This window comes from Agelaius tricolor, unplaced genomic scaffold (assembly GCF_023055355.1).
Source record: "Agelaius tricolor isolate 1412-34295 unplaced genomic scaffold, bAgeTri1.0.p SCAF_3, whole genome shotgun sequence".
NCBI lineage: Eukaryota > Metazoa > Chordata > Aves > Passeriformes > Icteridae > Agelaius > Agelaius tricolor.
This window is the reverse complement of record NW_027269263.1, coordinates 19,288,427-19,301,284: the sequence shown is the minus strand read 5'-3', so window position 1 is coordinate 19,301,284 and position 12,858 is coordinate 19,288,427. Positions and strand designations below refer to the sequence as shown.

The window sequence follows — 12,858 nt, the reverse complement described above, 5'->3', positions numbered from 1 at the left end:
CAGCTTTGGCTGTGACTTCCTTCATTAGGAATCTCACTGTTCTTTGGCTGGATTTCCCCTGAGAATCCGATTTATGGCTCCCCAGTGATTGCTGATGTGTAAATACTGTGTGCTTCAGTATGGCAATGTGAATGCCCTAGTGCATTGGAACTGTTAACCCTTCAGCAGCTGAAGATCCTCTCCCTGTTGTGAAAGCTGCCTTGCTTGACAGGGAGAATCCCAGCCTGGGATCATGGGATCTCAGTCTGGCTCTAGGCATGCTTGCAGATCGGTGCAGGTGGGTGGACCATTGCAGGCCTCCTCAGGTTTCTGTGCAGGTGAAAGGATGAGGCAGGAGCAGCCCAAATAAAAGGCAAAAAGGGCCATTTCATGATTAAATGCTAGAGCACAGCAGCAGTGTAAAAATATACATATATCACAAGCCTTAATTAACACAGGCAAAGGGAAAAGGAGAAAAAAAGCCACTTTTTAAAGGTTTCACAGAGACTATAAACTGGCAGCACAGAAAAAAAAATGTAATACATGCAAATTAATGGCATAAATTTAGGGTTACTTAACTTCACAAATGTTAACAAGCTCATAAAAAAAAAAGTTATTCTTTCTCAGTTTCCTGTCGCTGTTTGTTTAATTCTCTCGCTCTCTTTTTTAACTCTGTTGAGAAGATTATGTTTTCAGTATATTCCTCCTAAATTAATTCTGCCTCTCTCTCTCCCTTCTCCCTCCCTCGTCTCTGTCTCTTTCTCTGTATCTTCCTCTGTCTGCTTGCCTTCCTTCCCTGCCTATCTATCATATTCCCAATGTCCCCATCATCATAGTATCTACTCTTGGATACAGTACTGTCTCATTTTTCTCCCTATTTCCTTGCCTGGCTCTCCCCCGCTCACACCCCACCCTTCTTTGCAGCTCTCAGCCTGCTACCCTCTTCTGGATTGTTTTCCCATTTTTTCCTGTTTTTTTTGTTGGGTTTGTTTGGTTTTTTGTTTGTTGGGTTTTTTAAATTTGTTTGGTTTGGGTTTTTTGGGGGGGCTTGTTTTTTTGGGTGATGGTGGTGTTTTTTTTGGGTTTTGTGGGGATTTTTTGTTGTTGTTTGTTTGTTTGGTGTTTTTTGTTTTTTTGTTTTTTCCTGTAGCAGTCTAGTAGTCAGTATAACTCCAGCCTGGTAATGCTATACACAACACTGCCAATTTCCAAACTTGCATTTTTCCCTGCCACTGGCAGACAAGGAAGGGAAGGAGCAAATGAAGTGGTCTCATGCTGAACTGCTCACTCCTCAGGCATTTGAGTGGCTGTTTGTCACTGCAGACTGCGTGGCTGGAGGCACAGGTATGGCTGTGTGGGCAGGCTGGCTTGGTACAGCACAGCCCCCTCTGAAACAGCTGCCACAGCTCCCCCGACACCGTCCCTTTATTCCAGGCTCTGCCTCCGCACAATGTGGGATAATAAAGGGCACGGCAGCTCCTTGCTGAGCCTGGGAAGTCATGAGCCCCTGAGGTCACCGTGTCTCTGCTTCCCGCGTGTTTCTTGCTTTGCTTACAGATAAAACTAAGTTTAGAAAACTCAGGCAATTGCCAGTTTAGCTCTGCCAAAACTCATTTCTCCGGAAAGAGGACACACGCCTTTTGTTCTGCTTCTTTTTAAGCTACCAAGGACACCCCAAGTTGCATTACTCGTGACGTAACGTGTCCTATCCGTGATGCTACAGCGTTCTGTTCTTAGGCTCTTGTTCTCATTGCTTAAAGGGAAGATGGGTAAAAAAAAAAAATCTTATTTTGACTTATGGACCAGACTGAGTCATAGGAAGACATCATTAAAAAAGAGAGGGGGTGGATATCATCAGCTTTGGCCACAAGCCATCCTTGGAACTTTCAAAGTCGCCTGTAAATATTGCTGCCAGCTCTGTTTCAGTATCAGAGACAGCAGTCCTGGCTAATAGCTTTTCTCCTTAGTGGCCCAATTCAGTATTTCACAATGCTGGAGAGAAGAGGGGGAAGTCAGTGTTTTATTCAACATAGCAATCTCAGGAACAGGGAGGTGAAACTACAAGCTGGACTCCCCTGGCAGCAATGAAAATAAGAAAATCCAAACAAGCAAAGGAAAAAAAATGGAATAAAAGGAATTTCTCAAAGCAAGAGGAAGGATGTTGGTGAGTGGGTAACAGAGAGGTTAGGAAGAGGAAGCACAGAGGGAGAATCTGTTGTGTTTGGAAGATGTGGGAACCATCAACACAGATGTTGCAGAAGAAAGCAATTGAGAAGCTGAATGGGACTTGCATGGGTTTACGGTTGGGTGCATGCTTAAGCGTGTTGCTAAATGGAGACCTGAATGAGTGAGAACAAGAAATAATCATGAGGGAGTCCCTGTGCAGAATCAGTCTCTGTCCAGATTGACATCACAGGCTTTCCCACTGATATAAAATGTTGCTTTTCCTGGGGAGGAAATGAGTCAGGGTGACTCCGGAGCTTAGGGTTTGGACTATGCAGATTAAGAGGAGTAGCAAGGAATAAATAAAATATGGAATATGCAAGGGTGACTAAGGACTCAAAGAGAAACAAAGAACTGTGGGGAAGGAATAGGGCCACAGTGAGGAACAAGGAGGGGCTGCCAGATTAATTGCTTTCTAGGGCTACCTGGAGAGAGATTTAGGGGAATAAGCATCATTCCCTGGCCATGAAGTACCTATTAGGTGGGTTAGTGGGTAAGACATTTATGTGCCTGTATTAGCTGAGTAATGCTCCTTTGTTTTTTTGGTCCTTTCAGCCCAGAAACAGTCTGAAGCAAAGTTTGTTTCTCACTGAAAATATTTTCAGTACCTATGAAATCAGAGGCCCAATAACAATTGCAGCCTCCATGTACTGTGCTACTGACAGCATCGAAAGAGGCAGAGCAGAGAATAGGTGGGGAAATAAGATGGAAAACTGGACTGAGCAAGAACAAAGGAAAGGGTGGGGTGTTTTTTAAATTGAGCTGTCCCCCATTTTTGATTGCATCATAGCCTGAATTAGCTTTGGCCTACATAATTAAAATGGAGGATGTCAAGGTACCAGGAGGAAAAAGAATTTTGCTGGGCTATTGGCACAAATGATCTGTTCGCTGCACAGCTGCTGTAGGAAATGCAACACCATGAGTAGACATATATAATTGTAGAGATGGGGAATGAATAAACGTGTTTCAAAGAACAAGGAGAATTCTAAATGTCAGCAAAGGGGTATATGACTCACTCATTGGGAAAATACTATTATTGGATACGTAAGTAGGACTGTACAAAGCACTCAGAAGAGGGATGCTACTAGAAAAAAGAAGAATTAATAAATGAAGGTAACATTTGGGTAAGTGACAGTGAATGAATGAGGAGATGTGCTATAAATGCCATGAGCTATCACAGGGCCTGGAGTGAAAGCAGAGAGAAAATGCGGGGTTGAGGATGGCAAAGGATGAAAAGAGAGAGATCATGGACGATGAGGAGAAGCATTGCTGGAGACTGCTGAAATACAATGGAAAGGATGAGTGTTTGTTATAAAACTACTTGGCTTTTGGCAGAATAATGGTGACAAAGAGTTTCTGTTCTACTGAGTTGGGATTAAAGAAATAAATGAAGTGGAACTTCATGGGAGGAGAGGAAATGGCTGTGCTGAGGAGGCAGGAGGGGGCCCAGGACCCAGCTGGAACTGGTTTCTGCAGAGGTGTGTTAGGCTGTGATGGGCATGTTGTATGGAGAAATCCCTCCCTGTTTTTCAGAAGGAAAAAGTGGTGTTTAAGTGTAACAGATGATATTGTATAGATTCCAGACATGGCTGAAAGAAGCAGTGCAGGACCAAGGTATTTTGCATGAGTTCAAGCCAGGCATTGACAATAATTAACTAATGCTCCCGGTGCAGTCAACAACAAAGTTGCAGACTTCTTGAGTCCAGAACATAATGAACTTGAAACCATTCAGTTGCCAAATGCCGGACACCATTCCAACAGACCCATCCCACATGTCTGGCTGGTCATCCTCACAGCCTGAAATGCTGTGTGCTAGTGCATCTGCCCAAGCAGAGACCGAGGAGTCCAGCCACTTCTGTGGATGGATCAGTCCCACTTACAGCTAGGGCCAGGGGATCTCTAGTCCTGGAGGAGGAGATTTCCAGAGCCTCTAATTTGGGTCCAGCTGGGAGCAGTTCTTATTTTGGTTTTGAAACCCCGAATCCCCAGCAAGCTGCTTTTCTGGCTGTCTTGGGTTGATTGAGTCGGTAGAGAGACAGATGTAGGTGGATAATGGGAAAGGGGGTGGTAAGTGGCAGAGCTATTGCCTGAGCAGAGAGAAGGATGCCGTGTAAGTACTGCCAGTCCCCATTCAGTGAGCAAGTGGTGAGTCAGGGGCAGATACTGAGTCAGCAAGAAGGCGGAGGGGTAGTGGGTGGGTAGAGCACCCTGGCTAACTCTGTGCAAACCACTCTGCTGCAACATTGCTCTCAGCTCCCAAAGTTGCAGGCAGAGGTTCAGGCTACTGCATCCCAGTCTCTCCCCTCCCCATGAAATTCCCTGGGGTGCTTTTCTGAGCCAGTGGGGCTTCAGAGAGGACTCCTGACCACTGCCTCTGGTGGGCACGTGTTTTCCTGACGTGTTTATGAACCTGCTTGCAAGCACTGCTTCTCTGTGAGGTGTGGTAGTAAAAGAAGGGGAATGGAAACAGCTGATGAAGGCAGAGAGAGCCCTTCAGCCTGTGTCACCCCAAAGATACTGCTCATGCAGTCAGGGAGCTGGTGGAATGTAGGAGGGGGGAAGAGAGAAAAGAAAGAAAGAAAAATAGAAATGAGGTAGAAACGAGAGTGAGAGAGAGAAAATATTTGAGAGATGAAAAGAAATTACCATACGGCAGGATCCTGTTATTCAACCTAATTTTCAAAGGACTGCAGCTGTCGCACTGAGATAATCTGTTAATTATAACAGTCATTGTGTTTTGGCAATGGAAGAAAAAACCAGGCTCTAAACAAGGCAAGGTAGTGGGGAAAAGAGAGGGGAGGCACGGCTGTGTCAAAATGCATGTCAGATGCTAGCTTGAAATCTAGGTGGGCGAGCCGGCCGGGAGGAGGGTCCCTCCCCAGCAGGCTGAGCTGTGCCACTGCCTGAGGGTGGAGGATGGAAGGAAGGTGGAAGCATCCGTGTGGAAACAGAATGCCCTGTCCGGTGTGAGGCTACTCCTCTTGCTGAATCTAGGCATGCACTGACCAGAGGAAGAGCTTTGAGGGGCTGAGAGTCTCATTGCCAGTGAGGGAATCTCTCTCAGGTGGCCACCCAGGACAAGGTTGGCTGGAAGGTGAGAGAACGTTGAAGGATGCTTGAATGCCAATGCCTGTGCCCTGCAGGAGTTTGCAGGCCTGGAGGTTTCCTACACAGGGCAAATGGCAGGAAGTGATTGCTGCTCCAGGACATATGTGATTCCTTAGGCTCTGAGGCCTCCCCATAAGCGACTGTAGTGAGCTGTAATTCAAGGACCATGCCCTTTTCCTACCCTACCTGCAGGGTAGCATGTTTGGGGGCCCTCTAAACTGGCACTGCTGGATTGCTGGGGATATTATTAGCATCCAGAAATACTGGAGGTATGCTTGGTTTGAGTGAGGGCATCCCTCAAATAACTTCCTGCTGGTCATAGTCAGACTGCTGAGAGCCAGGACTTGTTGAAGGAAATAGGGCACCAAGGCCAGCACAGGACAGCAGAGGCATCGCAATGACCCTGAGGAGGTGGGGGATCTTCGCAGTGATATCACATACAGCCCAAGGATCTCTCTTTGTCTCATGGCTGGACATGCTGCATAGGAGCACACAACAGCACCAGTGCTCCCACCCTGCTTGCTACATGCTCCCAGAGCCCCCACTCCTGGCCTGTTACCTGCAGCAGCGTGCACACACACTCCTACAGAACTCCCATTCCTGTCCTTTTACCCCTCAACAGCTCACAGAGAGCAGAGGTCATTCCCTGTCCCCTAGAGCAGCTCCTTCACACGTGCACATGCACATGCACATGCACATGCACATGCACATGCACAGAGCCTGCCCTCACACCCTGCTCCCTACAGTGATTCAGGTCAGGGACACACACAGCAGGAGTGTTCCCACCCCTTTCCCTGGAGCCTTCTCCCAAGCACACACTGGTTGTCTCCCATGATCCCTGCACGCCCACATGCAGCCTGCACTCCCACCCCGTCCCCTGCAGCGCCTCTCACACAGCCAAACACTCCCACCCCTTTCTCCGAGGTGCCTGCTTCATGCAAGCACACATGCACACGCACATAAACTCACAAACAGCCTTTGCCTGCTTCTCCATGGCAATTCCTCTCTCCCCAGGAGCCAGCACCGGTTCTCTGCTTCACAGAGTGACTAAACCACATCCAGCCCCAGCCCACACATCCACCCCATCACCTACAGTGACTCCTCCGCACACACACCCCCTCCACCCCGGGGGAGCCGACAGGGCCGCGTCTTTCTCTACAGTGACTCACACCCACACCAGTGCACTAGGCAGAGCCACTCTGGCTGTCACACTCCCTATGGCATGTCCCTACAGAGCCTCACACAGACCACATGCTCCCTCCCCATGGCCAGCAAGAATTCCTTCTTAGCCTTTCTACTGCCCCATGTCTGGGTTCATGGGATGAAAAGGGAAGTATGTTTCCCAGGCCTCCCTCCTGGCTCTGGAGGGGGAGAATTGAAGGCAGCCTAATCGGTGATAGTATTTTTTGTGGCACCTTTAATCTCTTGACATGCTCTTCTACCTGGAGCAGGCTATTTCCCAAGCCTACCCCCATGTACACGCTTCTGTGGATTGCTGCTGCAGGCTGTCTGGGTGGAGCTGGCTTGATGCAAATCCGCCTTAATCTTCAATAATCATATTAATATAAAAGGTAACCATTTCACTTTGGAAAACAAAAGTGGCTTTCTGGCCTGCCAGGGAACCACAGGCATATGAAAGACCTTTCTGCCAGTATTTATCACTCTAAAATAAGATTTATGCTTCTAAAGCTCTCTCTTTCATGCTTCTGAGCCGCTTCATTTTTCTCCCTTGAGCCTTCCCATTCTCTCTCTCTTGCTGCCTAACAAATTAGGCATCTAATCGCTGTTGGGAAGGCACGATGGGAGAGCAGGGGTTTTATCTACAGTGACGTGTTGGGTTTTTTTTTCATGGTTAGTCTTTAAGCTGTTTGTCCCAGCAAAGATTTGGAGTCAATGGCAGTGTGTTTGTTTGAGCCTGGGTGTGTGAATTCTTCCTTCTGAATTTTTCCTTCTGAATTCTTCCTTCCCATGCCCCAAACTGGCCAAAGGGCAGGAGTGCAGAGCATCATGTCCTTGGGGCAGTTCTGCAGCCCATATTTCATCCCTTTTCCCTGCCTCTCTGCAGGGTCCCATCCTTGCTAGCTGGAATTTAAGCTTTGTGAGTATCCTTGCAGTGGTGTCCTGTGAGAAGCAGCTGTGATCTTGTTAGGTTCCCAGTGTCCTGCTGGGATCCCAGTGGTTTGGGCTTCCAGATGTCAGGGACAGCTGGAGTTTGGGATCTGCAATCTTCCTCCCCACTTACAGTGGGGCCAGACCAGCTTTCAGAGGAATGAGTTTTGTACCCGCAGGAACTGTGGATTTGTTTAGAGTGAAATGAACCTGCCCAGAGTTGAAGCATGAGATTTCTCTTGCAACAGCACACTGCCAAATTCACAGAGCCTCTAAGGTTGAGTAGACACTCTTCAGCAGGACTCATTGAATTCAGTTCAACTCCTGTAAGGGATGAAGGCTTTGTCTGGTTAGTGACATGGGAACACCTTTTGTCGCATGACTTTCTAGAGTGGCTGTACAGCTCCTTTGACCTCTGGAGTTTTGAAGCTATAGGGCTGATTTTAAACAAATGGTACATTGGAATGGAACTGAGAGATAACTCAGTTTTTATAACTTTCTTAAATTGTTCTAATTTAAAAAATTCCTACAAGGTGTTCTATGAAGATAGGGGATAAATTAGAGAAGAGAGAATGTGAGATAGAAACCTTCATTGAGACCCATTAAAGGAAAGAGTGCTGTGGAGCTCAACCCTTGGTGAACATCAGAGAATCTACAGTAGAAGGCATTCTCTCTCTCTCTCTCTTTCTCTCATGCATGCTTAAATGTCTTCCATGCCACAAAACCACCGGCCATCAGGCTTCCTGCTCCCTCTTCTCTTGGTCCCAGACTTGTCAGAGCTTTTGGAGCACCTATGGGCACAGTCACAGGTTCTTTGCTGCATGACTTGAAGGTAACTCCTGCAATAATTCCCTAGAAGCAGGGCTGAGAGGGAAGGGACTGCTATCCTGTGAGTGCCACAGCTGTGCTTCAAGCTTCTCCCATGACACTATGCTTCCATGAGAGCCAGATGCAAAAGCAAGGACAATCTTTGGGTGGTGATTTAGGGTGGCTGCAGTGATGCTCAGACCACTGTGAATTACAGAAACTACCCAGCAGACGGGGAGAGTCCCTTCAAGAAAGGCATGAGTTTTGAGTGCCAAGCACCCCTAGGACAGGCTCCTCTTTCAGAAAGTAGTTAGAGAAATCCTGGAAGGACCTTAAAGCCAAGAAGAGGAGGCAGAGTCCCTTGGAGATGGTGTTTGTGCCCTGAGGCCTGCCAGGAGCAGGCAGCACACTGAGCTGGGAAGAGGGATAATGCTCAGCTGCAGCATGAAGCTTAAGAAAGCAGCAGGAGCTTTGGCCTGGTTTCGGGGTGTCCCAAGAGGAGTCAAGAGTGTTTGGCAGGTTTTTAATGCATGCATTTCAAATGGGAGGCTCTTAGCACCGTTTAAGCAATGGTAGAATTAAGTGCTGGTTTTTCCAGTGCATGGGGCCCCAAGAGGACAAGGTTGACAAGGTCAGAATTTTAGGCCCAAATTGCAGCTGTATGTGACTTTTCTGGTTGCCTTGTATTCTCTCTCAGGTTTGGTCCTTCCACTCCCTCAGGCTCCAGTTTGCCTCTGTGCCTCCTATCCTGCCTGTCCATACTTTCACTGGCTGTACTTTATGCTGCCATCTCACTAGTGACCTCAATCCTTTGTCATCCCCTGTGCTACCTTGAGCTCCAAGTCAAAGGGATGTTTGTGGCCATTGGCACCTACCTCCTGACTCAGATTTGGGGCTTTCCACCCTCTGTTTCACTTTCCCTTCTCTTTTCTTTCCTTTGATCAATGGAACCATCCCTGTGGCCTTCTGCTCTTCTTCGACATGCTATAGATAAATGCCAATAACATTGGGACATCCATTAATAGAGAGTAAAGCAGAGGGAAATCACTTGGGAGCTGATAGGCTGGCTTTGTGCCAGCCAAGGGCAGCACAGCTTTCATGGGTGCCATGTCACTCCTGTTCCTTCACGTTCACACATACATTAGGATGGCCAGGAGCCAAGGGCTTGCTGTAAATCTTGGTGACACTGAAGAGTGTGAGAACCCTACAACTAAACAAGCCCAGCACATGGAGGTGGTTATCTTGTACCTTCCTTATAAAACATATCCCATGTTCTAACTCTTTCTCTTGCCCATAAGTTCTCCACAACTCTTGCATCCCCCTTCCTTGGCTCTCTGCTATGCTGGATTTGTTCATTCTTGCTTTCCCTGTCTTGTGCCTTCTTGCTCTGTTGCCTGAGAAGCAAGAGAGGGAAACAGCCAACTCCATTGTCAGCACCTTTCAGGCCAGCAAAAAGGACAGAGTGTTGCTTCCTTGTGCTGCTGGACTCCAGTGCTGTGTGATTTATGTTCTTTTGGCTGTAGACAGTTAGAGGAGTGCAATAGTGCTGCTCATCATTCCTGGCCTCCCTTTGACTATGGATTGCCAGGGTCAGGGAGCAGCTGCTCCCTAGAGGGCAGGACATGGCTGTGGTAGAGTTGGAGACCACAACTCCTACAGCAATGTTGTAGCAGGGTCTGATGCTGTTGGGCTGAGCTGAAATGGGGTGCTGGGCCATGGGCAGGGGTGCAGTAGGCCATGGATTGGGCTGGATTCAGTGCCCTCAAAACCAGCATGATGGTGGGGTGACAGGAACCATTGGGAGAATGTCAAGGTCTGTGTATTTCTCATACATGGTTACCTTGGGCACCCAAGGGGACCAATGAGTTTGGCTTGAGGAGTGGCTTGATCCTTCCTGTGGCCTGTGGCTGAGGCAAGGCTACACAGCCCAGGTGGGAGGTAGGCAGGAAGCAGGAATTTCTGCATGGTCCCCTTGGTTTTGGCAAACAGCAATGATAAACACCACCTTTTTTCCTATCTATCCCTAACCCATCTCTTTCCTTTCCAGGCTACTAGGACATCTGCCCTTCCAAACCTTCTCTATCCTGCCTGAGTTCAGCTCCTTGAGTGGGATGGGGTGGCTGTCAGGGATTGCTGGGCTTGCTGCAGAGGAACATGGTCCTGGCCATGAGTTTCTTTCTGTGCATGTGCACCATGAACAAGCTACAGCAGGAAATGGTGACTTCAGCACACCTTTTGGAGCAGTCTGCCCTAGCAGAAGGGATCAAAGCAAGTGGGCTGGGATGTGACTGTATGGAGCTGGATATTGTGCAGAGTAATTGGTGAGGTGAGACAGGCAGGCCAGAACAGAATGCTCAGAGAATGATGGTGGCTAAAATCTCTAATCCCTAAATCTTTCCACTGCTTGCTCAGGGGGTGCCCCTGGCCTCTGCCTGAGGTGGACATACTTTGGGCACCAAAGCGCAAAAAGCATGATAGTATCTGCCACTCCTTTGTTCAGTGGAAGAAATCAGGCAAAGTGAAGGAACGGTAGAGATGAAGGTAAAGGGACAGAGATGGTGTGGGGAATTGGCTGTGTCTCTGCATGGAGTCACTTCTGGAAATGGAGGAACAAGACAGGGACTGATGCTGAGGAATATCAGAGGCCTGTGGGTCCCAGCCTGTGGAGAGCCAGATGTGCCTCCTAGCTGGCATCTGGGGGAACAGCATCAGGAAATTATTTCTCATTGGATTACAAGGCTGAGAAACAAATCAACAGACTGTAAAAACCTCTGCCTTCTGCTTGATTGCTGGCTGAGGCAAAGCTGAGGCAGCAGCTGAAGGCTATCATGTGACAATCATAAGTGACATGAGTTTGGTGGCCTCAGACTATGAGCTGTGGGGAATTGAGGGTTTTTCTCTGTCTTTTCCATTGGTGCAGCTCTTCTCCCCCTTCCTTTCTCAGTCTTGGCTTTACTTTTTGGATTATTGAATATTTAAGTGTTTCTCTGTGACACTATCTCTGATCCCTTAATCCAGCTGGCCTGGTAATTCCACAGACCCAAATCAGCTCAGATTTCTCCACAGACGTAAGCCTTGTTCCTCAAGGGTTCACTCCTCCTTCATTTATCTTCCTTCATTTTATTTCTGCCCTTTGTGTCTCTGTGCTAGAAATTGGTTCAGCTTTTGCAGCAAAAGCTTCAGCGATATCTTTAGTGAGCAGCCTCCCCCCAAAATAAAAGGGGCAAGAGGGGATCTTTAGTTTTCATTAACCAAGGATCCTTTTCTCTGTTTTTTTAGTGTTTCCTTTCTCCTCAAAATTAAAATTAATAATAATAAAAAAAGATAGCAGAGTGCCCTACAGTGTTTTATCTACTGTATGAAATTATTTCCTCTGTGCTGCCTGAGGACACCCCTGCCAGGCTCCTGTCTTAGCACAGTGGAGAAGGGTTGAAGCTGTAACTGGAGAGAAAGGTGCTCCAGGCTGTGTTTTGCAGTCAGAACCAGGAGCTTGCCCAGAGCCCAGAAATACTTTTGTTGTGGTTTAACAGGCAAAGGTCACTTTGTCTGCAAGGTGTGTTTTCTTACAAAGGGGCAGTGTTCATAGCCCCAAAGTAGAGGTAGTAAAGTATGAAGGTGTAAACTGTGCACCACTCTTTGATGGGGAGTAGATGGGTGATGTGCTTCAGATTAGGAGTTCTGGCATTGTTGGGTGAGAGACTGGGGGCTGGTATTTGACACACTGCCTGCTCCCCACCCCCCCCACTGTGCTCAAGCCAGACTGGTTCACCTCAACAGCCTTGTCCATGCACCAAGAGTCAGGAACAATTTTTAGAGCAGAAGTGGTTACACGTGGTTTGAATTATTTATCCCTCTTGCATCAAGGAAGGAAGGAAAGGAAAAAAGTGTTTGGCTTTTTTGAGGGGGGTAGGGGGAGAAGCTTGTCTGCATTTTCCCTGCTTCATGCATTCTGTGTACATCATTTCCAGGCAGCTGAAATTTCATGGCTTTGGCTGTGCTTGGGGCTTGCCTTTGTTTACACTAGGGGTTTTGAGCCCCCGCAATAACAGCTTTATGTTTCCCACTCTCCTTTCCCTTCCCCTCTACTCCCACGCCACTGCCTTCCCCCGGGTCCCTGGCTGTGATCACACTACTTAAGGGATCCCAGATACCCTTCTGCATATCCCTGATATGACATTATACATTGTGAGGGTTCCCTCCTCAAAGGCTTATCAGCACGGCAGGCAGTACCACACCTCTCTTGCTTGCACCCCCCTTAAGGTGTCTCCTCCCCATCTCCCTCTTCTCATGAAACATTGCTGTCTATACACTTATCTCAAAGACCTTTCCAAATGATGCCTCTTCTTGTCTTTTGTGTTTCCTTTTCCAGATTCCAGTGACAGATGGATCTCTCTCATGCACACTTGCTCTTTCCTTCTCTGTATTTTTGTTTTCGACATGTTTGATCCGAAGCTCTGAAGCTTCTCAGAGGGAACCCAGGAAAGAAGGAAGAGAAGGAGTAGAAACCAAGGGAGCGTGAGCGACACAGGAGGCAGCCCTGCCTTGTTCTTCCAAATCACACTGTGGAGGGGCGGGGGAAGACTGGAGGGGGAGAACTTGGGTTTGTTTTGGGGTGGGTTTGGTGTGGGTGGG

General features: G+C 47.8%; 1 long non-coding RNA gene across 1 annotated transcript in view; it reads left to right on the top strand.

Annotated features, from left to right (window-relative positions):
• LOC139587990 (uncharacterized) overlaps nucleotides 1–12,826 on the top strand; it is a 49,865-nt gene extending 37,039 nt beyond the window's left edge. Inside the window, exon 3 of the long non-coding RNA XR_011678546.1 lies at nucleotides 12,596–12,826. This is a non-coding gene — a long non-coding RNA (uncharacterized lncRNA). The remainder of the gene's footprint in view (nucleotides 1–12,595) is intronic.
• The last annotated feature ends 32 nt before the right edge of the window (nucleotides 12,827–12,858 follow it).